This window comes from Moschus berezovskii, chromosome 14 (genome assembly GCF_049115385.1).
Source record: "Moschus berezovskii isolate FMDL1 chromosome 14, NW_MosBer_1.0, whole genome shotgun sequence".
Lineage (NCBI taxonomy): Eukaryota > Metazoa > Chordata > Mammalia > Artiodactyla > Moschidae > Moschus > Moschus berezovskii.
Window position 1 is genome coordinate 3,994,619 of NC_142473.1, and position 24,619 is coordinate 4,019,237.

The window sequence follows — 24,619 nt, forward strand, 5'->3', positions numbered from 1 at the left end:
GGCTTCTATTTGTCAGAATCTGAATCAGCCCTGGAAAAATATATATTAGAGAGAATGAAATTGTAAGACCCTTGGTTAAGGCCTCCTTTCCAAAGCTGGAAGAGGAAGCAAAGTGTCTCTTTTAGAACCTCTCTGTGTTTCTTATGAACGATTGCTAATTGTCTAAAATTTTAATAAGATAACCATTTTTAAACTTTTCTTTAAATAGCACAGTACCATTATTGAATTTTTTAGTTCTGAATTATAATTTCAATATTTAGAGATAATATGAAATCAAAACACTTGGGAGTTATTTTAAGTGAAATCCATCTATAGCACTTTTAGGTCCTCTTGAACATTATAATTTCATTAAAATGTAACCTAGGCTAGTACCATAACTGATTACTTCAGTCTTAAAATTAGTAGCAGAAGTGAGAAAATTCTAAATAAATTACATTTTCCATCACATGTTCACAATGTGACACTAAGAACGACCCCTCTAACAGTTTCCATCTGTGCCTTTAGTGTTAATTCCACATGATACTTTAACATTTACTTTTGTTTCTGACTCAGTATATCTATTGTCAAAATAAACCTTAGTTAATTTTTATCAGAGAGTGTTCTTCTCAACACAAGGAGCCCTTATTATCAATCCCACCTCATTGCTTGTGGAATAATAACACTGAATGAATAATAAGGATAATGCAGTCTAGGTCTTCATCAAAGACATGACAAAGCAGAAGACAGAGATCCTTGACTTTCCCTGTAACATGCAAATAAGGATCAATCTACACATCTGTGACTGGAATCTTGATCCAGACTCCTGCAAATTTTCCATTTGTCTACAAAAGAATCTATGTTCAACGTCTTAGTACTAAGATACTTCATTTATTCATAATCATGTTCCAACTTGTGACAAACTAGTGATCTTAAACCTATGGGAAATTGTCCAGTGAAAGTGTACAAATCAGAGAGCTATAATAGAAGGCAGCATCAGGTGACATGAGGAAGTTAATAAAAATGTAACTAACACTACTAAAGTTTCTAAAATAGAAATGTCCATAAATAAAGACATTTATTCTGTGCCTATGATACCTGCAAAAAAGAAAGACCATACATTTAAGGTAGAACTGCACTGTGATGATACTTCTTGAAAACTGCTAATAGAAAAGAATCGTATTTCTCTAATTGGTGACCAATGACTTCTCAGGGGGATAGTAGAAAGAATCCACCTGCCAATGTAGGAGATGCAAGAGATGCAGGTTCAGTCCCTGGGTTGGAAAGATCCTCTGGTGGAGGAAATGACAACCCACTCCAGTATTCTTGACTGGAAAATTATGTGGACAGAGTGGGGTTGGCTATATAGTCCATGGAGTCACAAAGAATAGGACACAACTGAGCGACTCAGAACACATGCATGCACAGTTGGTTACCAACACCTCTGAGACCCTACCATACCAGGAATTTTCTCTATCATTTCTGATAATGTTGTCTCTAGTCCCATAACTCAAGAAATAGATTTTACATGGCTCAGCAGTGATGTCAGATGATAGGCAAAACTGAGACACTCAAGATCCTTATATCTTCCTATACTCATAAATTTAAGTATACATTTAATAAAGACAACGTCAAAAGACAATCTGTCACAAAGCTGGACGTTCTAACTATAGCTGATTTGTCTAAGCCACTTGAAAATTAATATTAAACTAATGTTTTATTTCATGCAATAAAATGTTACTGTGACCCAAATGTTATTTTTAAATTGCTGGTGAGTTTCTTTGTATTCAGGAAATATGACAGCTAATATCTTTCCTATATCTTTTTTCTCTATTTTGTTTAATTTTTGCTCTCAAGACTGCTTTACATACCTAATTAAAAATAGTGCCTTTTACTTTTCTTTCACTAGCATTTGTTTAATCTCTGCTTAATTTTTATTAAATATTTGTCTTTATTTCAAAAAGACTACTCCCTCAAAAGCTTGCAGAAACCAGATAATACCTTCCACAATTTCTCAGAGCTCTGCTAACCCTCCACTCCAAGCACTTATTTGTGTTCAGTTACTCCTTTGCTTCAGACTCTTTTGTGAACCCATGGACTGTATTTAGCTTGCCAGACTCCTTTGTCCGTGGAATTTTTTCCAGGCAAGAATATTGAAGTTGGTTAGCATTTCCTATTCCAGGGGATGTTCCTAACCGAGGGATCAAACCCGAGTCTCTTGCATCTCTTGCACTGGCAGCAGATCCTTTACCACTGTTCCACCAGGGAAAACCTGTTGTTTTAGGGGCTTAGCTAAGCCAGTTCTCACACAAAGCTCTGTAGGCTGAGTTCACTTCCTCTTCCTTTACAGTTCAGATTGGTAACTTTCACAATGGCTCAGTATTACTCAGTGGCTCTCTATGTATAAACGGTAAATTTCCCCTCACACTGTTTTCTAATACCCTACTCTGAAAACAATATTAATCTTTGTTTAGAATCTTATTTTTGAATTTACTTTTCGTTGGAAGGGATACATAAAGATATATCCCCTCCATCTTGAGCCTCCCCCCTCCCACCCATGCCTCCTCCTAAGTCATCACAGAGTGTCAGGCTGAGCTCCTGAGATACACAGCAGCTTTCCACTATACCTACTGACGGGTGAAAGTAGGATCTCTCCTGGTTGGGAGTGATGGATGTAGTCTTATATCTAGAGTCACAACCTATGGGGCATAAACCCTAGAGACTGTCTGTTCCCTTATTCCCTTAAAGCCTTGAAATAATTAAAATTGATTACAATTCTCTGATGTAATTCTTTCTTGTGTCCTAGAAAACCTGGAGCAGTGTAAGGGGCATTTCACATGAACATTTGTAGGCTAAAATAACTTCTCTCAAACCCTGATACTTTTTTACAATTATAAAAATTATGTAATTATAGATTAAATCATTATTAAATATTAATTGAAGAACTATAATATGACAGGCATACCCTTGTTCCTCCATACTTTTACTCTAACATATGGGAGAAGTATGAAGATCCAGCATTTAGATCATCATGATTCATTGAGAGTTAAAGCAGAGATATTTACAAAGTTAAATATTAAGTTTGGACAATGAACTGACCTTTTTAAACTAACTGTTCTCTTCGATTGTGCCACTACATCCATTCCATTAATTACTTCTGTTTGTTGAATTATTGAAATAAAACATATTCATTGTAGAAACCAAGGATGAGACAGCAAAAGAGACACAGGTGTATAGAACAGTTGGGACTCTGTGGGAGAGGGTGAGGGTAGGATGATTTGGGAGAATGGTATTGAAGCATATATATTATCATATGTGAAACGAATCACCAGTCCAGGTTTGACGCATGAAACAGGATGCTCGGGGCTGGTGCACGGGGATGACCTGGAGGGAGGATATGGGGAGGAGGGAGGTGGGAGGGGGATTCAAGAAGGGGAACACATGTACACCCGGGGTGGATTCATGTCAATGTATGGCAAAACCAACCAATATAATATTGTAAAGAAATTAGCCTCCAATAAAAAAATAAAAAATAAATAAATAAATTTAAAATAAATAAGGAAAATGAACACAGTAGAAATAAGTTTTATTGACTCAAGTCCATTTCAAATCTCACAGTCAAGTTTAATAAAAATAACCAACATTACCTGAAGTAAAAAATAAAGGTGAGCATCTCCAGTGCTGCAGTGTGGGCATCATTTATCCCTTGATATGGTGTGATGAGAAACTTCACCTCTGTGATATTCTTTCCACAAAATCTATTATCTCATCTTGCTATAAGAAAATTATTAGGCAAACACACATCTGCAAGCATTCTACAGGATACTTCATCCATACTCCTTAAAATTATTGAAGCCAAAAAAAAAAAAAAAGGAAAGAGTCAAAATCTGTCACAGATCCGACATTAGGGAGGCATAATGATAGTACAATGTGGTACCTATATTGGGTCCAAAAAATAAAGAGAGAATTAAAGGGAAAAATCTGATTGAATCCAAGTAAAATTTAGATTTTAGTGATATTTATTAATTTTTATCTTATTGTGGTAAGAACATTTCACATAAGACCTACCAAATTAAGATAATTTAAATGTGCAATACAGTATGGTTGACTACCACTGTGATTTTTGTACAGTATATCTCTAGAACTCATTTAAATTGCTTAATTGATATTTTATGTCCATTGATTTGTAACTTCCTGTTTTCCCCTCCTCTCACCTCTGACATTTATCACTCCACTTTCTTTTTGTATATTTTATTTATTTTTTTATTATTATTCCTATTGGAGGCTAATTATTTTACAATATTATATTGGTTGGTTTTGAAATACATTGACATGAATCCTCCCCGGGTGCCTATGAGCTCGCCCTCCTGAACCTCCCTCCCACATCCCTTCTCCCCTTATCGTCCCTCTGGGTCATCCCCACACACCAGCCCCGAGCATCCTGTAACATGCATCGACCTTGTACTGGCGATTAGTTTCACATGTGATAATGTACATGTTTCAATGCCATTCTCCCAAACCATCCCACCCTCACCCTCTCCCACAGAGTCACAAAAACTGTTTTATACATCTGTGTCTCTTTTGCTGTCTCGTATATAGGGTTATCATTTCCATCTTTCTAAATTCCGTATATATGTGTTAGTATACTGTACTGGTGTTTTTCTTTCTGGCTTCCTTCACTCTGTATAATAAGCTCTAGTTTCATCCACCTCATTAGAACTGATTCAAATGCATTCTTTTTAATGGCTGAGTAATAATCCATTGTGTATATGTACCAAAGCTTTCTTATCCATTCGTCTGCAGATGGACATCTAGGTTGCTTCCATGTCCTGGCTATTATAAACAGTGATGCGATGAACATTGGAGTACATGTGTCTCTTTCAATTCTGGTTTCCTCGGTGTGTATGCCCAGGAGTGCGATTTCTGGATCACATGGCAGTTCTATTTCCAGTTTTTAAGGAATCTCCACACTGTTCTCCATAGTTGCTGTACTAGATTGCATTCCCATCAACAGTGTAAGAGGGTTACCATCTCTCCACACCCTTTCCAGCATTTATTGCATGTAGACTTTTGGCTAGCAGCCATTCTGACTGGTGTGAAATGGTATCTCATTGTGGTTTTGATTTGCATTTTTCTGATTATGAGGGATGTTGAGCATCTTTCCATTTGTTTATTAGCCATTTGTATGTCTTCTTTGGAGAAATGTCTGTTTAGTTCCTTGGCCCATTTTTTGATTGGGTCATTTATTTCTCTGGAATTGAGCTGCAGGAGCTGCTTGTATATTTTGGAGATTAATTCTTTGTCAGTTGTTTCATTTGCTATTTTTTTTCTCCCATTCTGAAGGCTGTCTTTTCACCTTGCTTATAGTTTCCTTTGCTGTGCAGAAGCTTTTAATTTTAATTAGGTCCCATTTCTTTATTTTTGCTTTTATTTCCAATATTCTGGGAGGTGTGTCATGGAGGATCCTGCTGTGATTTACGTTGGAGAGAGTTTTGCGTATGTTCTCCTCTAGGAGTTTTATAGTTTCTGGTCTTACATTTACATCTTTAATTCATTTTGAGTTGATTTTTGTGTATGGTGTTAAGAAGTGTTCTAGTTTCATTCTTTTACAAGTGGCTGACCAGTTTTCCCAGCACCACTGTTAAAGAGACTGTCTTTTCTCCATTTTATATTCTTGCCTCCTTTGTCAAAGATAAGGTGTCTATAAGTGCATGGATTTACCTCTGGGCTTTCTATTTTGTTCCATTGATCTATATTTTTGTCTTTATGCCAGTACCATACTGTCTTGATGACAGTAGCTTTGTAATAGAGCCTGAAGTCCAGCAGGTTAAATCCCCCAGTTCCATTCTTCTTCCTCAAGATTGCTTTGACTATTCGAGATTTTTTGCATTTCCATATAAATTGTGAGATTATTTGTTCTAGCTCTGTGAAAAATATCGTAGGTACCTTGATAGGCATTGCATTGAATGTATAAATTACTTTGGGTAGTATACTCATTTTCACAATATTTATTCTTCCAATCCATGAACACGGTATATTTCTCCATCTATTAGTGTCCTCTCTGATTTCTTTCACCAGTGTTTTATAGTTCTCTATGTACAGGTCTTTTCTTTAGGTAGATATATTCCTAAGTACTTTATTCTTTTTGTTTCAATAGTGAAAGGAATATTTTCCTTAATTTCTCTTTCTATTTTCTCATTATTAGTGTATAGGAATGCAAGGGATTTCTCTGTGTTGATTTTATATCCTGAAACCTTACTGTATTCATTGATTAGCTCTAGTAGGTACTGGTAGAGTCTTTAGGGTTTTCTGTGTCAAGGCTTCCCTGGTGGCTCAGAGGTTAATGTGTCCGCCTCCAATGCGGGAGACTGGGTTTGATCCCTGGGTCGGGAAGATCCCCTGGAGAAGGAAACGGTAACCCACTCCAGTATTCTTGCCTGGAGAATCCCATGGATGGAGAAACCTGATTAGGCTACAGTCCACGGGGTCGCAAAGAGTCAGACATGACTAAACGATGGAAGGGAACGGTGTAGAGGATCATGTCATCAGTAAACAGTGAAAGTTTTACTTCTTCTTTTCCAATTTGTATTCATTTTATGTCTTTTTATGCTCTTATTGCTGTGGCCAAAACTTCCAGAACTATGTTGAATTGTAGTGGTGAGAGTGGGCGTCCTTGTCTTGTTCCTGACTTTAGGGGAAATGCTTTCAGTTTTTCACCATTGAGGATAATGTTTGCTGTGGGTTTGTCATACAAAGCTTTTATTATGTTGATGAATGTTCCTTCTATTCCCGCCTTCTGGAGGGTTTTTATCATAAATGGTTGTTGAATTTTGTCAAAGGCTTTCTCTGTATCTATTGAGATAATCATATGATCTTTATTTTTCAGTTTGTTAATGTGATGTATTACATTGATTGATTTGTGGATATTGAAGAATCCTTGCATTCCTGGGATAAAGCCCACTTGGTCATGATGTATGATCTTCTTAATGTGTTGTTGGATTCTGATTGCTAGAATTTTGTTAAGGATTTTTGCATCTATGTATATCAGTGATATTGGCCTGTAGTTTTCTTTTTTTGTGGGATCTTTACCACGTTTTGGGATTAGGGTGATGGTGGACTCATAGAATGAATTTCGAAGTTTCCCTTCCTCAGCAATTTTCTGGAAGAATTTGAGTAGAATAGGTGTTAGCTCTTCTCTAAATTTTTGGTAGAATTCAGCTGTGAAGCCGTCTGGACCCGAGCTTTTGTTTGCTGGAAGGTTTTTTTTTTTTTTTTTTTTACAGCTACTATTTCCGTGCTTCTGATGGTCTGTTCAGATTTTCTATTTCTTCCTGGTTCAGTTTTGGAAAGCTGTACTTTTCTAATATTTGTCTATTTCTTCCAAGTTGTCCATTTTATTGCCATATAATTGCTGATAGTATTCTCTAACGATCGTTTGTATTTCTGTGTTGTCTGTTGTGATCTCTCTCCATTTTCACTTCTAATTTTATTTTTTTGGTTTTCTCCCTTTGTTTCTTGATGAATCTGGCTAGTAGTCTGTCTATTTTATTTACCCTCTCAAAGAACCAGCTTTTGGATTTGTTGATTTTTGCTATGGTCTCTTTTGTTTCTTTTGCATTTATTTCTGCCCTAATTTTTAAGATTTCTTTCCTTCTACTAACCCTGGGGTTCTTCATTTCTTCCTTTTCTAGTTTTTTTAGGTGTAGAGTTAGGTTAGTTAGTTGACTTTTTTCTTGTTTTGAGGTGTGCCTGTATTGCTATGAACCTTCCGCTTAGCACTGCTTTTACAGTGTCCCAGAGGTTTTGGGTTGTTATGTTTTCATTTTCATTCATTTCTAAGCATATTTTGATTTCTCTTTTGATTTCTTCTCTGATTTGTTCGTTATTCAACAGTGTGTTGTTCAGCCACCATAAGTTGGCATTTTTAATGGTTTTTCTCCCGTAATTGAGATCTAATCTTGCTGCATTGTGGTCAGAAAACATGCTTGGAATGATTTCAATTTTTTTGAATTTACCAAGGCTAGATTTATGGCCCAGAATGTGATCTATCCTGGAAAAAGTTCCGTGTGAGCTTGAGAAAAAGATGAAATTCATTGTTTTGGGGTGAAATGTCCTATAGAGATCTATTAGGTTTAACTGGTCTATTGTATCATTTAAAGTTTATGTTTCCTTGTTAATTTTCTGTTTAGTTGATCTATCCATAAGTGTAAGTGGGGTATTTAAATATCCCACTATTATTGTGTTGTTGTTAATTTCCCCTTTCATACTTGTTGGTAATTGTCTTACATATTGTGGTGCTCCTATGTTGGGTGCATAATTATTATAATTTGTTATATCTTCTTCTTGGATTGAGCCTTTGATCATTATGTGGTTTCCTTCTTTGTCTCTTTTCACAGCCTTTGTTTTAAAGTCTATTTTATCTGATATGAGTATTGCTACTCCTTCTTTCTCTTGGTCTCTATTTGCATGGAATATCTTTTTCCAGCCCTTCACTTTCAGTCTGTATGTGTCACTCGTTTTGAGATGGGTCTCTTGTAGACAACATTTATGGGGGTCTTGTTTTTGTATCCATTCAGTCAGCCCTTGTCTTTTGGTTGGGGCATCAACCCATTTATGTTTAAGGTAATTATTGATAAGTATGATCCCGTTGCCATTTTCTTTATTGCTTTGGGTTCGAGTTTATACACTATTTCTGTGTTTCCTGTCTAGAGAAGATACTTTAGCATTTGTTAGAGAGCTGGCTTGGTGATGCTGAGTTCTCTCAGCTTTTGCTTGTCTGTAAAGCTTTTGATTTCTCCTTTATATTTGAATGAGATCCTTGCTGGGTACAGTAAACTGGGCTGTAGGTTATTTTCTTTCATCACTTTAAGTATGTCTTGCCATTCCCTCCTGGCCTGAAGAGTTTCTGTTGAAAGATCAGCTGTTATCCTTATGCGAATCCCTTTGTGTGTTATTTGCTGCTTTTCCCTTGCTATTTTTTAAAAATATTTGTTCTTTGTGTTTGATCTTTGTTAATTTGATTAATATGTGTCTTGGAGTATTTCGCCCTGGGTTTATCATGTTGGGGACTCTCTGGGCTTCTTGGACTTGGGTGATTATTTCTTTCCCCATTTTAGGGAAGTTTTCAACTATTATCTCCTCAAGTATTTTCTCATGGTCTTTCTTTTTGTCTTCTTCTTCTGGGACTCCTATGATTCGAGTGTTGGGGCGTTTAATATTGTCCCAGAGGTCTCTAATATTGTCCTGATTTCTTTTAATTTGTTTTTCTTTTTTCCTCTCTGTTTCATTTATTTCTATGACTCTGTCTTCTAGCTCGCTTATCCTGTCTTCTGCCTCTGTTATTCTACTGTTGGTTCCCTCCAGAGTGTTTCTGATCTTATCTATTGCATTATTCATTGTATATTGACTCTTTTTTATTTCATCTAAGTCCTTATTAAACCTTTCTTCCATCTGCTCAATCCTTTTCTCCAGGCTATTTATCTGTAACTCCATTTTGCTTTCAAGATTTTGTATCATTTTCACCATCAAAATTTGAAATTCTTTATCAGGTATATTCCCTATATCTTCCTCTTTTGTTTGTGTTGGTGGCCATTTATCTTGTTCCTTTACTTGCTGGGTATTTCTCTGCCTCTTCATCTTGCTTATATTGCTTTGCTTGGGGTGGCCTTTCCCCCTTCTGGCAGTTTGTGGAGTTCTCTTTATTATGCAGTTTCCTTGCTGTGTGTGTGGTTGGACGGGTGACTTGTCAAGGTTCCCTGGTTAGGGAAGCTTGTGTCGGTGTTCTGGTGGGTGGAGCTGGATTTCTTCTCTCTGGAGTTCAATGTATTGTTCAGTAATGAGTTATGAGATGTCGGTGGGTTTGGAGTGACTTTGGGCAGCCTGTATACTGAAGCTCAGGGCTATTTTCCTGTGTTGCTGGAGAATTTGCGTGGTATGTCTTGCTCTGGAACTTGTTGACCCTTGGGTGGTGCTTGGTATTAGTGTAGGTATGGAGACGTTAGATGAGCTCCTATCGATTAATGTTTCCTGGAGTCAGGAGTTCTTGGTGTTCTCAGGATTCGGGCTTAAGCCTCTTGCCTCTGGTTTTCGGTCTTATTCTTAGATTAGACTTAGACTTCTCTATCTGTCATTTCCAAGGTGGTTCACTCTTTTTTAGTTCCTGGTCAGTTGTTCAGTCCTGTTGTGGGAAGGGAGGAACACTGCAGACAAATATCTCTGGCATCTGTGGGGAGTGCTCGCAGCATCTCGGACACACTGGGTTTGCCCCCCTCACAGCACGTGTACTGTCCCAGTCTACACTGCACAGGCTCTTGGTTGCTCTGCTGGGAACTGTCTGAGGCTGGCGCTGGGTTGTACGCACTTCCCAGGTTTGAGCGGCTCAAGTTCAGCTTCTGGGGTACTCCTCAAATGCTCAGACTTGGTTGGGCCTGCGTTTTGTGCTTCCCCAGTTCCAGCAGTTCAGGTGACCAGGTGTTTGGCGAGCGTGGTAGGTGTGATTTAAAGCCTCCCCGGTCCCTGCCGATCAGTTTTCTGGGTGTACAACCAGTACACCTTCTCAGGCGGATATCGACTGGCCCGAGCCCAAGAAGTCTTGGTTAGCAATGAAGCCTTCCTGCAGTTTGATATCAGATGCCTTTCTGGGGCCACGGTTGCCCCCTCCGGCTCTGGCTGCCCTCCCCTGCCTGTCTCGGTGGGGGGATGGGGGATGGGCAGACCGCAGCGGGCTCGCTCTGCTCAGCCCTATGTTCTGTGAGCGGGGCTGGTGGAGTCTTAGATTAGGGCTTACCAGCTTTTCGAGGGGAAGCTATCCCAGTCTGCTTTGCTATCCCCAGTTAGTTCTCTCAGATTGTTCTCACGGCATTCAGGTCCAGTCCTCTCTCTAAGCAGTTCAGCCGGCTCCTCCCTGCCCAGCCCCCGCTTGCTAATGGCAGATGTAGGCGTCTGTGCTGCTTCTCCACTGGAAGTTACCATTTGGAAGGTAATCTGTGGGTTTTAGTCATTTCTTTCTTTTTCCTCCCGGTTACGTGGCCCTCTGAGGTTCCAAGGCTCGCCACAGACTCACCAGTGAGAGTGTTTCCTGGTGTCTGGAAATTTCTCTCTTTTTAAAGCCTCCCTTCCCGGGATGGACTCCGTCCTTACCTCTTTTGTCTCTCTTTTTATCTTTTATGTTTTTTCCCTACCTCCTTTCGAAGACAATGGGCTGCTTTTCTGGGTGCCTGATGTCCTCTGCCAGCAGTCAGAAGTTGTTTTGTGGACTTTACTCCGCGTTCAAATGTTCTCTTGATGAATTTGTGGGGGAGAAATTGGTCTCACCGTCCTATTCCTCCGCCATCTTGTTCCCTCCTATCACTCCACTTTTTGACTCCATGATCATACAAGTGAATTCATACAGTATTTGTCTTTCTGTGACTGAGAGATTTCATTAAGCATATTGTCATTCATGTAGTAATTTACTGCATAATTTCTTTCTTTTTTTGTTCCATTTTATGTACATTTTCTTAATCCACTTTTTGGTCCATAGACATTTAGGTAATTTCTAATGTTTGTTATTGTGACTAGCTCTGCAATGAACATGGGAATGTTAATAGCTCTATGAAATCATCATTTTAATTCTTTTTAATTAAATAAATATATATTCAGAAGCAGGATTACTGGATTATTGGATCATATATTTAATTTTTATACTATGACAAGCCACCATACTATTTTCACAAGTATATTTAAATAACTATCAGAAGGCAATTTTTCCATGTCAATTCTCACTATTATAAAATTCTTTATCAATGATCCTTTTCAGAATTTTTCAATCATGACACTATTAATATTTTGAACTGTATTATTCTTTTTATGGGGAGCTATCCTATGCAGCTTCTCTGGCCTCTATTCACCCCGGTCCCTGCATTGTGACACCAAAAATGCCTCCAGATATTGTGTATTGTTCCCTTGGGATGTAAGGGGAAGTGAATAAACCACGGACCATCTGTTACTCGATTCTGGTAGATTTTCATGTCCTTCTAGTTAACTTATATGCGATTAAATATCTATCTCCTTATCTCCCAAATACTATTAATAAACAATATGTATTATCAAACCTGGTAAGCATGGTATCTAAAATCTTTATCTTTACAATTTCTTCCCATTGTTTTTTTTTTGTGGTCTTGTGAGTCAGCACTTGTTTTATCCTTGCCTTAAAATCTTACTTAGAGGCAACCATGTTGATTCTCTGTCTCCAGAAGTTACCTTTAATTCTTTTAAATTCAATTTTGATTAAATACCTGCCTATTCTCCTTGCACAGTTCAACCCTGAATTGGCAGAAGCAGAGAGACATGCATCAAAGTGTCTCGGGGCCCCTGTGTCCTCACGCTCCCAGGAAACACTTGCTCAGAACACTGCTATGAAGGAGTTCAGCTAAGCCAGGCCCTTCTGCTTAACTTTTGAAAGTATGCACTTCTTGTTCCTGATATGTAATGTTTGCCATGACTCAAAATTTCAAGTGATTTTCCTCATGAAGAAATAACTGAAGCTAAGGCTGGATGGCATCACCGACTCTGTGGACATGAGTTTGAGTGAACTCCGGGAGTTGGTGATGGACAGGGAGGCCTGGCATGCTGCGATTCATGGGGTCGTGGAGAGTTGGACACGACTGAGCAACTGAACTGAACTGACTGAACCGAACTGAAGGTATCTATTAGATACCCTCCATGGGACTGTGGGAAAGGCAGCCCCCCTCCACCCTCCAGAGGTCTTGTGGATTTACTGGGAAGGCTGAGAACCTTATGTTTCCTCCACTCCCTGTGGCACAAGACCCTAGAGAGAATCCCTTTCTTCTTCAGAGGCTCAAAACAAGCAATAAAAGCTAATTATTGTTTTCTGATGCAATTTATATTTCTTGACAGCAAGAGGAAAAATCAATAGCAGATTTAGAAATATTTTATATGAAAATAAATCTAAATTTTAACCATCACCTTCTCACCAAGCCCCATTATCATTCCCAGAGATTCCAAAACTGTTGGATAATGACATCATAGCAAAGGTTATCTAGATTGCACAGCAAACATTTCTCTTTTTTAAGTACATTGTTTTATGCTTTTAATTTCTTTTAAATTTACTAAGATAAAATTGACAAACAGAATTTATATATATGTAAGGTGTAAATTTGATATTGAATATATATATATATGGTAAATTTGTCTAAAATGACATACAGTGACACAGACAAAATATACAATAAGACTAGTGTTTTTCTTCTTGCTTACCTGTTTGCTTCTCAATTCATATATTTCTTAGCTAAATATTACCTAAAATGACCTAAAAAATCAAAAGAAACTAACAAACACTGAATTAGAAGCTCTTGATGTTAGAATTATAAATCATAATTTTCTCTATGACAAAAATATCATGAACAAGTTCTAATTTCTGTAATTTGAAAGACAGCTCTGCAGAATGTGTATTCCATCAAAAAACTCTAAAGGAATTAAACAAGCTACTGGACTGGAATAGAATTTCAGAATATGCTAATTTGTGTAAAAAATCAAACATGTGCTCTTTATTGCAAAATAACAGCCATTCAATTTTGAAATAAATTATAGGTTCCATAATGGATAGAGAAATAAAATGTGAGTTCTTTAATAAACTTAAGAAAGTTTTACAGCAAACTAAATGTGTGTTTTAACAGTCCATTGCTCAGAACCATTTAAAGAATTTTAGATTGAATAAGAGCAAAGAAGCAGGCTGCAAATATTGATGTATGCTCAACTCAAATTGACAGGATACAAGGTACAAAGATAAGTGAGTCAAAAAGACTCATTCATAGCTACCCACTTCTGTTCACCCTTTCCAATATCGTCACCCTTTCACCTGCCTCCAATTTGGAACCCTGAGTCCTTCTAGGCAAATATTCTCTAGGATAATATTTTGGAGCTCACCACCTTTCTGAGCACTTCTTTCACATCCTTGTTCCTCAGACTATAGATCAGGGGGTTCAGCATGGGGATCACTCAGTGTAGAACACTGTGGTCACTTTATCAACACCCATACTGTTGCCAGAGTGGGGCCGGCAATAAATGAAAAGGAGCTCCCTGTAAGACAGCGATGGCTGTGAGGTGGGAGGTACAGATGGAAATAAGTTTGCACCTTTGGTCTGCAGAGTGCATCCTCAGGATGGTGATGAGAATAAACAAGTAGGACATGAGGATGACCATGATGGTGATGATCTCATAAAAAATGGCTAGAGTATAGCACCAATTGATTCACAGTGACATCAGAGCAAGCAAGAGACAAAGAGGGGGGATATCACAAAGGAAGTGGTTGATCACATTCAATCTGTAGGATGGGATCTGAAGAGCTAAACACATAGCACCACTGAGGTAGCAACAAGACAAAAACTCCAGGCAGAGATTTCGGGACATGGTGACTGTGTAGAGCAGAGGGTCACAGATGGCCACAAAGCGGTCATAGGCCATCACTGCCAGCAGAATGACCTCAGTTACCCCAAATGTGCAAAACAGGTAGAACTGCACATCCCAGGAAGGAAATGGCTTTGTCTTCATTTAAGATGTTAGCTAGCATCTTCGGTGTGATGGTCTTGGAGTAACAGAAATGCACAAGGACAAGTGGCTGAGGAAAAAGTGCATGGGAGTATGGAGTCCAGAACTGACCTGAATGAGGGCAATCATGCCCAGGTTTCCCAAAACTGTGACTCCATAGATGGAAAGAAACAGCAGGAAGAGGAAGACTCTGAGCTCAGAGGCATCTGAGAATCCAAGGAGAAAGAAGTCTGTCACAGCAGTGCAGTTTTCCTTTTCCATGATCCTAATTTACTGATTATGGAGTAAAATAATAATAGTTATTGTGCATTATATCATCCTTGATTCAGTTTTGCCTCTCTTAAAACAGACATGATAATGCATACTGTCCTATAAAGTTAGTGCAGTGATTTTGTTAATTACACTATACAATTCACTATGCAAATTCAATGCTTTAGATTTATTTGAAGTTCTAAACAAAGAAAGAGAAAGTGTTAGTAGCTCAGTCATAATCTGCCACCCCAAGGATGAGACTTTCTGTCTATGGGATTCTCCAGGAAAGAATATTGAAATGAGTTGCCATTTCCTTCTCCAGGGAATCTTCTCCAGTCAGAGATCTAAACTGGCTCTCCCACATTGCAAGCAGACCCTTTGCCATCTGAGCCACCAGGGACAACAAAGATGTGAATATGAAATTAACAGAAATGCTTGCTGCTGCATTGCACCATTATTTATGAAAGCAAAACTTAGAAATAAGGTGTAAATATCAAAGAAGTAATCAAAGTTATGGTATACAATTATATACAGGACTTCCCTGGTGGATCAGATGGTAGAGAATCTGCCTGCAATGTGGGAGGTCCAGGTTCAATCTCTGAGTTGTAAAGATCCCCTGGAGAAGGGAATGGCTACCCTTTCCAGTATTCTTGCCTAGAGTATTCCATGAGCAGAGGAGCCTGTAGGGTTACAGTCCATGGAGTTGCTAACAGTTGTACACAATTGAGTGACATATATATATGTTAGAGTTTCATATTTATACTATATATCCATTGTTTTTCATATATATATATATATACATATATAAACTATGCAGCTTTCTGAAGAATTGTTGAAGACTTTATTAATGACCATGAAAAGTGGCCAATGACAAATACTAAGCCAGATTGTACAGATAAAATATTATACATGTAAATAAATTTCATCATATATCTAATCATTACAACATCAATGAAATATAACTATTTTATAACAATTTTTTACAAAGAAAAAGCAATGGAGACTCTTGTTATGGGTTGCATTGGAGAAGTAAGGTGGGATTTTTTAAGGAAAAGATAAAGCATGTGATCCATGGAAAATGCCAACAGAGGATAAGAACATGCTCATTTCCTCTCCCTTCTGCCCCTTGGTAATTTTAAATGTTTAGAGGCATGAGTTTCTTTATCCTGGATGAAAGAGGCTCTGGACTAAAACTCAGAATGTCATTTGTACCAGGGATAAGAAACCTGCTATGGAGAGACACCTCTGCTCCTCTCGTGTCTACTTCAGAGGTTGGCCTCATGTTTCTGTTCTTCCACAAACAGTTCTGGGACTTCACTGGTGGCTCAGCAGTAAAGAATCTGCCTGCAATGCAGAAGACATGAAGACGCATGTCCAATCTCTGGGCCAGGAAAATCTCCTGGGGGAGGAAATGGCAACCCACTTCCTTATTCTTGCCTGGGAACTCCCATGGACAAAGGGGTTTGGAGGGCTATAGTCCAGGGGGCCTCAAAAGGCTCAGACACAACTGAGTGTCTAAAGAACAACAACAACAACAAAAAAGCCCTGAGGACCCCGCACTGCCACTCTCGGCCTCTGAGTGGCTGTCCGGAGAATCTCCCTGCAGTCTTGCCCAGGTTCCCCAGAGGGTGTTAATGTGACATAGGAGGAAGTGCGAAGGTGGGAGAAATCAAGCATTCCTCTCACTCCATTCACATTCGTTTTCCTTTTACACTAATAGCTATTACAAGATATTTGGTTTTGCAGATTACATTGCTATCATTTCTCTTTGAGATTGTTCCTCCAAAACTTTAAATACTTTCATAAAGAGTGTCTGCAACAGGACATTTCTTAAAACACCCTCTAAGAGAGAAATAAATACAGAAGCTTAAAAATAAATCAGTACCACTGCTCTCTAACTCCCCCCAAGTCAGAGTGTCATTGTGTCAACCAACCAACCTGAGGGATACACATTGCTTCTTTGGTTTCTGAAGGTGCTATGTGGCAAAATGATACAGAATCTATGTTTTTATTTTTGTCTGTCTCCGGGGCCCATATTCCTTAAGCTTCTGAAACCAATCATTGCTCTCTGTAGGCCCTCAGCAGAATATCAAGAAAGCAACATCATCTTGGGACTCAAATAACTAATGAGTTTTATGAGATAAAACAGGGGTAAAACTATCCCAAATGGGTACATGCTATTATCAATATGATCAAACATGATTCACTCCAGAGGTCATGATTAACTGCAGACCACCGTAGGCTACATTCTAACATTGCTCTGTTCACCAAGACCTACACTGTCATTATGAAATATAATAGGAATTCTAAACTTTTCCTGTCACATATAAAATCTTCTTCCTAGAGGGTTTAGTGTCTGAAGTCACACCAGAATTTTGCCAAATATCAGAGAAAGGTAAGAATATTGAGACTCCTTTCCAGAGAAGAATAATAGCTGATCACACATACTTTGCATGTTCTGAATACAACTATTAACACATTTGATTTTTATTAAAATAAGTTAGGTAAGTACACTTATGCACCTTTACTAATAAGGTGACTGAGGCAAAGACAGCTGTCATTTGCACAAAATCATAAGTGGAATCCCTGATAGGATGAGCCTGCATGCTGCATTTGGGTTTCTGCAATCCATGTGACCCTGTGCTCAAGAGCAGAGCTCCTGCACAGTTCTGAATGGCATCCCTCCTGCTCAATACAGAGATCATTTAATGCATTTGCCTGAAGGACCTCTCCCAGGTCTGCTCCTTCTCTAACTATATGAATGATGTCTTCCTAAACCATCAGTGTTCAAAGGACAGGCTGTGGTTTGTGTCTTTGGATATACAAAATATTTCAAGAATTCCTTGAATACAATTAGTTATAGGTAATTGGTTTCCAAATTCTTGACAATTTATATGGCCTTCTGTAAATTGATCCATCTGATAAAGTCCTGAGTTTGAGGAGTGTTTCTGTATCTTCTTTCTACGGGCACTCTCACTATTCCTTTTCTGTCATTTTTTTCAAAAGCAAAGAGTCCTCTTTTCCATTCACATAATTCTCTGTGAACTATTTCAATTAGAAAAGCAAAAAGAAATTTCCAAATCCTGAAACACAAGAACACTTTGGAATATTATTTCCAGGAAGCCTAAACTGTGTTTTAAGGGAGACTATTTAAATCTGTGGTTTGACTTCTTATTTCTCTCTGACACATGTGTAAGTGTAGATATAATATAATTATGTATATATATATATATTTATGTTTATGAAAATTATGGCATTACATTTGATTTAGCCAATACAGTGATGTTTTGAAATCAGATATTAATAGACTGAAATTAGTTTGAAATTATTAATACTCCCTAAACTTGTTTTCACAAAATGTATTATCTGAAAAAGGGAATCTCATGACAAAAACACAAAACCAAAATCTATAAAGATCATCATTGTCAGTGAATCTTTATTGTTCTGGACAACACATTCAGAGGAAAGCTGCTTTGCATATCTGTTCATTTCAAGCAAGACATGGCAAGAGCTTTAAATAATTTATTTAAACATAAAAATTTATTAAAATTTATTTTATAGTCATTAGTCATGAATTGAGTAATATAAATATGCAGTTCTATTCAACGAACTGTATATAAGCAACATAAAACAATAACATTTTAGAAGAATATTAGAAAGGTGCAACAAAGTAAACAATATGTTAAATTTTATAGCTTTTAAATTTCATAATAAAAGCTATATATGACAAACCCACAGCAAACATTATCCTCAATGGTGAAAAACTGAAAGCATTTCCCCTAAAGTCAGGAACAAGACACGTGTGCCCACTCTCACCACTACTATTCAACATAGTTCTGGAAGTTTTGGCAGCAGCAATCAGAGCAGAAAAAGACATAAAAGGAATATAAATTGGAAAAGAAGAGGCAAAACTTTCACTATTCGCCGATGACATGATCCTCTACACAGAAAACCGTAAAGACTCTACCAGAAAACTACTAGAGCTAATCAGTGAATACAGTAAAGTTGCAGGATATAAAATCAACACACAGAAATCCCTTGCATTCCTATATACTAATAATGAGCAAATAGAAAGAGAAATCAAGGAAACTATTCCATTCACTGTTGCAACGAAAAGAATTAAATACTTAGGAATATATCTACCTAAGAAAACAAAAGACTTGTACATAGAAAACTATAAAACACTAGTGAAAGTAATCAAAGAAGACACTAATAGATGGAGAAATATACCGTGTTCGTGGATTGGAAGAATAAATATTGTAAAAATGATATACAACCCAAAGTAATTTATACATTCAATGCAATCCCTATCAAGCTACCACTGATATTTTTCACAGAGCTAGAACAAATAATCTCACAATTTGTATGGAAATAGAAAAAACTTCAAATAGCCAAAGCAATTTTGAAGAAGAAGAATGGAACTGGAGGAATTAGCCTGCGGGACTTCAGGCTCTACTACAAAGCCGCAGTCATCAAGACAGTATGGTACTGGCATAAAGACAAAAATATAGATCAATGGAACAAAATAGAAAGCCCAGAGATAAATCCACGCACCTATGGACACCTTATCTTTGACAAAGGAGGCAAGAATATAAAATGGAGAAAAGACAGTCTCTTTAACAAGCGGTGCTGGGAAAACTGGTCAGCCACTTGTAAAAGAATGAAACTAGAACACTTCCTAACACCATACACCAAAATAAACTCAAAATGGGTTAGAGAGCTAAATGTAAGACCAGAAACTATAAAACTCATAGAGGAGAACGTAGGCAAAACACTCTCTGACTAAATCACAGCAGGATCCTCCAAGAACCACCTCCCAGAATATTGGAAATAAAAGCAAAAATAAACAAATGGGACCTAATTAAAATCAAAAGCTTCTGCACAGCAAAGGAAACTATAAGCAAGGTGAAAGACAGCCTTCAGAATGGGAGAAAATAATAGCAAATGAAGCAACTGTTAAAGGATTAATTTCCAAAATATACAAGCAGCTCCTGCAGCTCAATTCCAGAAAAATAAATGACCCAATCAAAAAATGGGCCAAAGAACTAAACAGACATTTCTCCAAAGAAGACATAAAGATGGCTAACAAACACATGAAAAAATGCTCATCATCCCTCACAATCAGAGAAATGCAAATTAAAACCACAATGAGATACCATTTCACACCAGTCAGAATGGCTGCTATCCAAAAGTCTATATGCAATAAATGCTGGAGAGGGTGTGGAGAGAAAGGAACCCTCTTCAACTGTTGGTGGGAATGCAAACTAGTACAGCCACTATGGAGAACAGTGTGGAGAACCCTCAAAAAAATGGAAATATAACTGCCACATGATCCAGCAATCGCACTCCTGGGCATACACACCGAGGAAACCAGAATTGAAAGAGACACATGTACTCCAATTGTCATTACAGCACTGTTTATAATAGCCAGGATGTGGAATCAACCTAGATATCCATCTGCAGATGAATGGATAAGAAAGCTTTGGTACATATACACAATGGAGTATTTTTCGTCCATCAAAAAGAATGCATTTGAATCAGTTCTAATGAGGCGGATGAAATTGGAGCCTATTATACAGAGTGAAGGAAGCCAGAAAGAAAAACATCAATACAGTATACTAACGCATATATATGGAATTTAGAAAGATGGTAACCTTAACCCTGTATACGAGACTGCAAAAGAGAAATAAGTGTATAGAACAGTCTTTGGGACTCTGTGGGAGAGGGTGAAGGTGGGATGATTTGGGAGAATGGCATTGTAACTTGTATATTATCATATGTAGAATGAATCACCTGTCCAGGTTCGATTCATGATACAGGATGCTTGGGGCTGGTGCACGGGGATGACCTGGGGGGAGGATATGGGGAAGAGGGAGGTGGGAGGGGGGTTCAAGAAAGGGAACACACCAGGGGCAGATTTGTGTCAATGTATGCAAAACCAACCAATATATTAATGTAAGGTAACTTGCCTCCAATAAAATAAAATAAATAAATAAAATTTTACAAATAAAATAAATTTGATTGTTTTACTCAAATTTATTCTGTGTGGAAGAGAATAGCAATAAATAATAACCAATACATAATACTAAGCATATAATGAGGATTTATAATTGCTCATTCATTTATTCATTAATTTTTAAACAAATATTTGTTACAGACTTATCCAGAACTATTTTATGTACTACTGAAAGAAAGAAAGCTCCTTTTTCAATAATTTATATTTAAGAGGGACAGTTTAATAGATTAATCTCTTCAGTTCAGTTCAGATCAGTTGCTCAGTCGTGTCCGACTCTTTGCGACCCCATGAATCACAGCACGCCAGGTTCTCCGTCCTCCCCTTCTCCTCCCGCCCTCAATCCCTCCCAGCATCAGAGTCTTCTCCAGTGAGTGAACTCTTTGCATGAGGTGACCAAAGTATCGGTTTCAGCTTTAGCATCAGTCCTTCCAACAAACACCCAGGACTGATCTCCTTTAGAATCGACTGGTTGGATCTCCTTGTGGTCCAAGGGCCATCTATAAAAACCTCATATAAATATATGCTACACATCTCATAAGACACTTTCCCCATTGTTAATGGAGATTGAAGACGTCTTTGGATATTGGTTCAGTGAAATGATGCTTTTATCTATTAATTTTCAGAAGGAATCCTTCACATCTTTATTCCTCAGGCTGTAGATCAGAGGATTCAGCATGCGGTTGACCACTGTGTAGAACACAGAGGCCACCTTGATGGTTTGTCGAGAGTTCTTGGAATTGGGCAAACAGTAGAGAGAAAGGATGGTCCTGTGGAAGATGGTAATGGCAGTCAGGTGAGACGCACAGGTGGAGAAAGCTTTGCAACGTCCACTGGCAGAACAGATGTTTAGCACAGTGACAAAAATAAAGACATAGGAAGTGAGGATGATCAGAAGTGTACTCACCTCATTGAAAGTGGCGAAGTCAAAAAGCAGCAGGTGGGGGATGTGTGTATTGGAGCTTGAGACAGCAATGAGAGCAATGTATTCACAGAAAAAGTGGCTGATCACCTATGTCCAGAAAAGTTTAATTGGAGGGCATAGCAAAGGAGTACCAATGGGCCAAACATGCCCCAGAGATATGACACAGCCACCAGAAGGGCACACAACCTCTGTGATATGACCACTGTGTAAAGCAGAGGGTTACAGATGGCCACGAAGCAGTCATAGGCCATCACTGCCAGCAGGGATATCTCAGTCACCACAGCAGCGCAGGACAGGAAGTACTGCAGCATGAAGCTAGTGTAGAAGATGCTCTTATCGGCCATGACCAAGTTCTCGAGTTGCTTGGGAGTAACAATGGAAGACTAACAAAAATCAACAAAAGAAAGATGACCAAGGAAAAAGTACATGGGGGTGTGAAACTTAGGGTTAATTTTGATGATTACCATCATGCCCAGATTTCCTACCATGGTGATAATGTACATGATCAGAAACATGAGGAAGAGAGGACTCTGAAGCTCTGGGTAATCTGCGAAACCCAGGAGGGAAAACGTTGTCTCCAGACTCAGATTTCTTGCAGTCATCACTATGATGCCTTTGAAAAGAAGGGATAGGAGAAGGGAGTTTTTCTTGACAAAGAGGAGATTTACAGAAATAAGTGAAAATCATATTATGACTTTCTATGATGGACAAAATAAAATGAAGGAAGTAATTATTTCTAACTTTGTCCATTTACGAGATTCCTTATTTAGATAACTACTGTGAATGGATCTACCTACCAATCCAAACTGAGTCTCTGAACTGTTTTTGCATATCCGTTGCAACTGGTATTTTCCTAAGGAATACTTAACACATTGAAGTGAGTACATTCACTCATTAGCTAGTAGCATAGTATGCACATCACTGATAGAAAGTATTTGCACATGAGTGCATAAGCGAGTGAAAGTGTCTAAGAAAAATGTGAAATGTTTGCCTCAAAGAACAATACCTATTGTTACTGTATTTTGCTTGAATACACAAATCAATTAAAGTCTTTAAGAGGATATGTTTGTCTTCTAAGTATGAAGAAAAATAATAAAGACATCTAAGAAGAGAGCATAACAATCCCATTTTAGCATGTTTTGTTCAGTAAAGGATACTTCTCTCCTGGGACAGCTTCACTGCTGAGGAGGACGATGACTTGAATTGTAAGTGCAGTGTACAATTTATCAGGATTTATGTTATATATATTTATATAATATATATATATGTATAATGATGTCTAGAATTGGAAGTTTACTTACATAGTTTTCTTTAATTGCAAAGAACTACAATTTGCTTTTTGCAAAGAATTGCAAATTGCAATTGGGCTTTCTTGAGTATATATTTAATATCTATTCTTTCTTGGATTTACTTACCATTTACCTAAAAATTTAAAAGATTCGGTTATAATTTTCCAACATTTTTTCACACCTTGTATGCTCACAGTCGCAATTATTTTCTTGGAAAGCATTTTTTCAGAGATGTATTTCATGTTTGAGTTATAATGCACAGAACACAAGTCAATTCACAGTCAGCTACCCTGTGTGTAATGAGATCCTCTATGATGGACAGCGAAGGCTGACATGCTGCTGTCCATGGTGTCACAGACTGGGAAAACGACTGAGGGACTGAACTGAACTGGTGATGGAATCATTGATAGTCGATTTCCACCCAATTGAAATCAGATAAAGACACTAGCGTGGTATCTCTGTCCTCATGGCTGAACTCACTGTTGACCTCTTCCCTTATCTGTTTGTTTAAAATATCTAAGATGTTAAACACATCGCATCTTCCATATAGCTCACACAACCATTTGCCAGTTCTGTGAAAATGTATCTTTTTTTTTTTTTTTAGAATTGAGTTTCTGAAAAGTGGTCTAGGTGATTTTTGAATAATAATCAAATATGTCTTTATTTTACATTTCAATAAAAGTTTCTCAGTTTTTGATTGACAAATGAGAGAAGAATTTAGGTTTACCTCTGCCAATTTTCTGAAACAGCGTAATTTACTCTCCTTTAATGTAACTGCATCCAGAAAAACTAGATTGCTCTCCTCTAGTATAGTATAACTATAACCTATAACATTACCCTTGTAGGATTAAGGAAAAGCTCCAGATGCATCCATACCATTATTACTTTTTCCCATGATTTTCCTAGCGAGAGGGCAGTCCAAGTAATGCAGAGCTTCTCTGGAAATCCTAATGTCCTAGAATTCGGATTTTTTTCTGATATTCTTGCCCCATATCTTTGGCTAAGAGATTAGTCAACATATTAAGTTGTGGTCATACTTTTTAGGCTCTGATCATACATCCTAAAAGTTTCAATATTTAGAAAGATCACTGTATTAGTTTCTTATTGTTATTGTCAAAATTTGCCAGAAACTTAGTGGTCTATAACAATTCATAATTATTATCTTGCTGACAAAAAGTCCAAAATGAGTCTTATGGGACTTGAGACAAGGAATGCACACAGTTCTTTCCTTCTGGAGGTTCCAGGAACCATTCATCTTCTTCCTGCTTCTGGTGGCTGCTGGTACTGCTTGACTTGCAGCAGCCTCAGTCCAGTCTCTGGTCCACTGTCACATTTTCAACTCCTCTGTAACAAATCTCCCCCACCTGCCTCTTGTAAAGACACTATATTTAGTACTCAGATAATCTTTCTATCTCAAAGTCCTTATCACAGCTGTAAAGTCCCCTTGTAATAGAAGGTCATGCTCACAGATTCCAGAGTTTAGAGCCTGAGTGACTTTGGGGGCTATTATTCAGTCTCTCACAGTAATTCTCTACTTTTGTCCTGAGAAGACACTTTATGTATGCATTTGTATGTTTACACTGTCATGCGTGTATTTATCTGTCATCTTCTTCCACT

The 24,619-nt window shown here is 37.8% G+C and overlaps 2 pseudogenes; both read right to left on the reverse strand.

The window, feature by feature from the left end:
* Nucleotides 1–13,878: 13,878 nt before the first annotated feature.
* LOC129553519 (olfactory receptor 5L2-like) lies at nt 13,879–14,784 on the reverse strand (annotated as a pseudogene).
* Nucleotides 14,785–21,323: 6,539 nt separating this feature from the next.
* LOC129553520 (olfactory receptor 5D14-like) lies at nt 21,324–22,315 on the reverse strand (annotated as a pseudogene).
* Between the last annotated feature and the right edge of the window lie 2,304 nt (nt 22,316–24,619).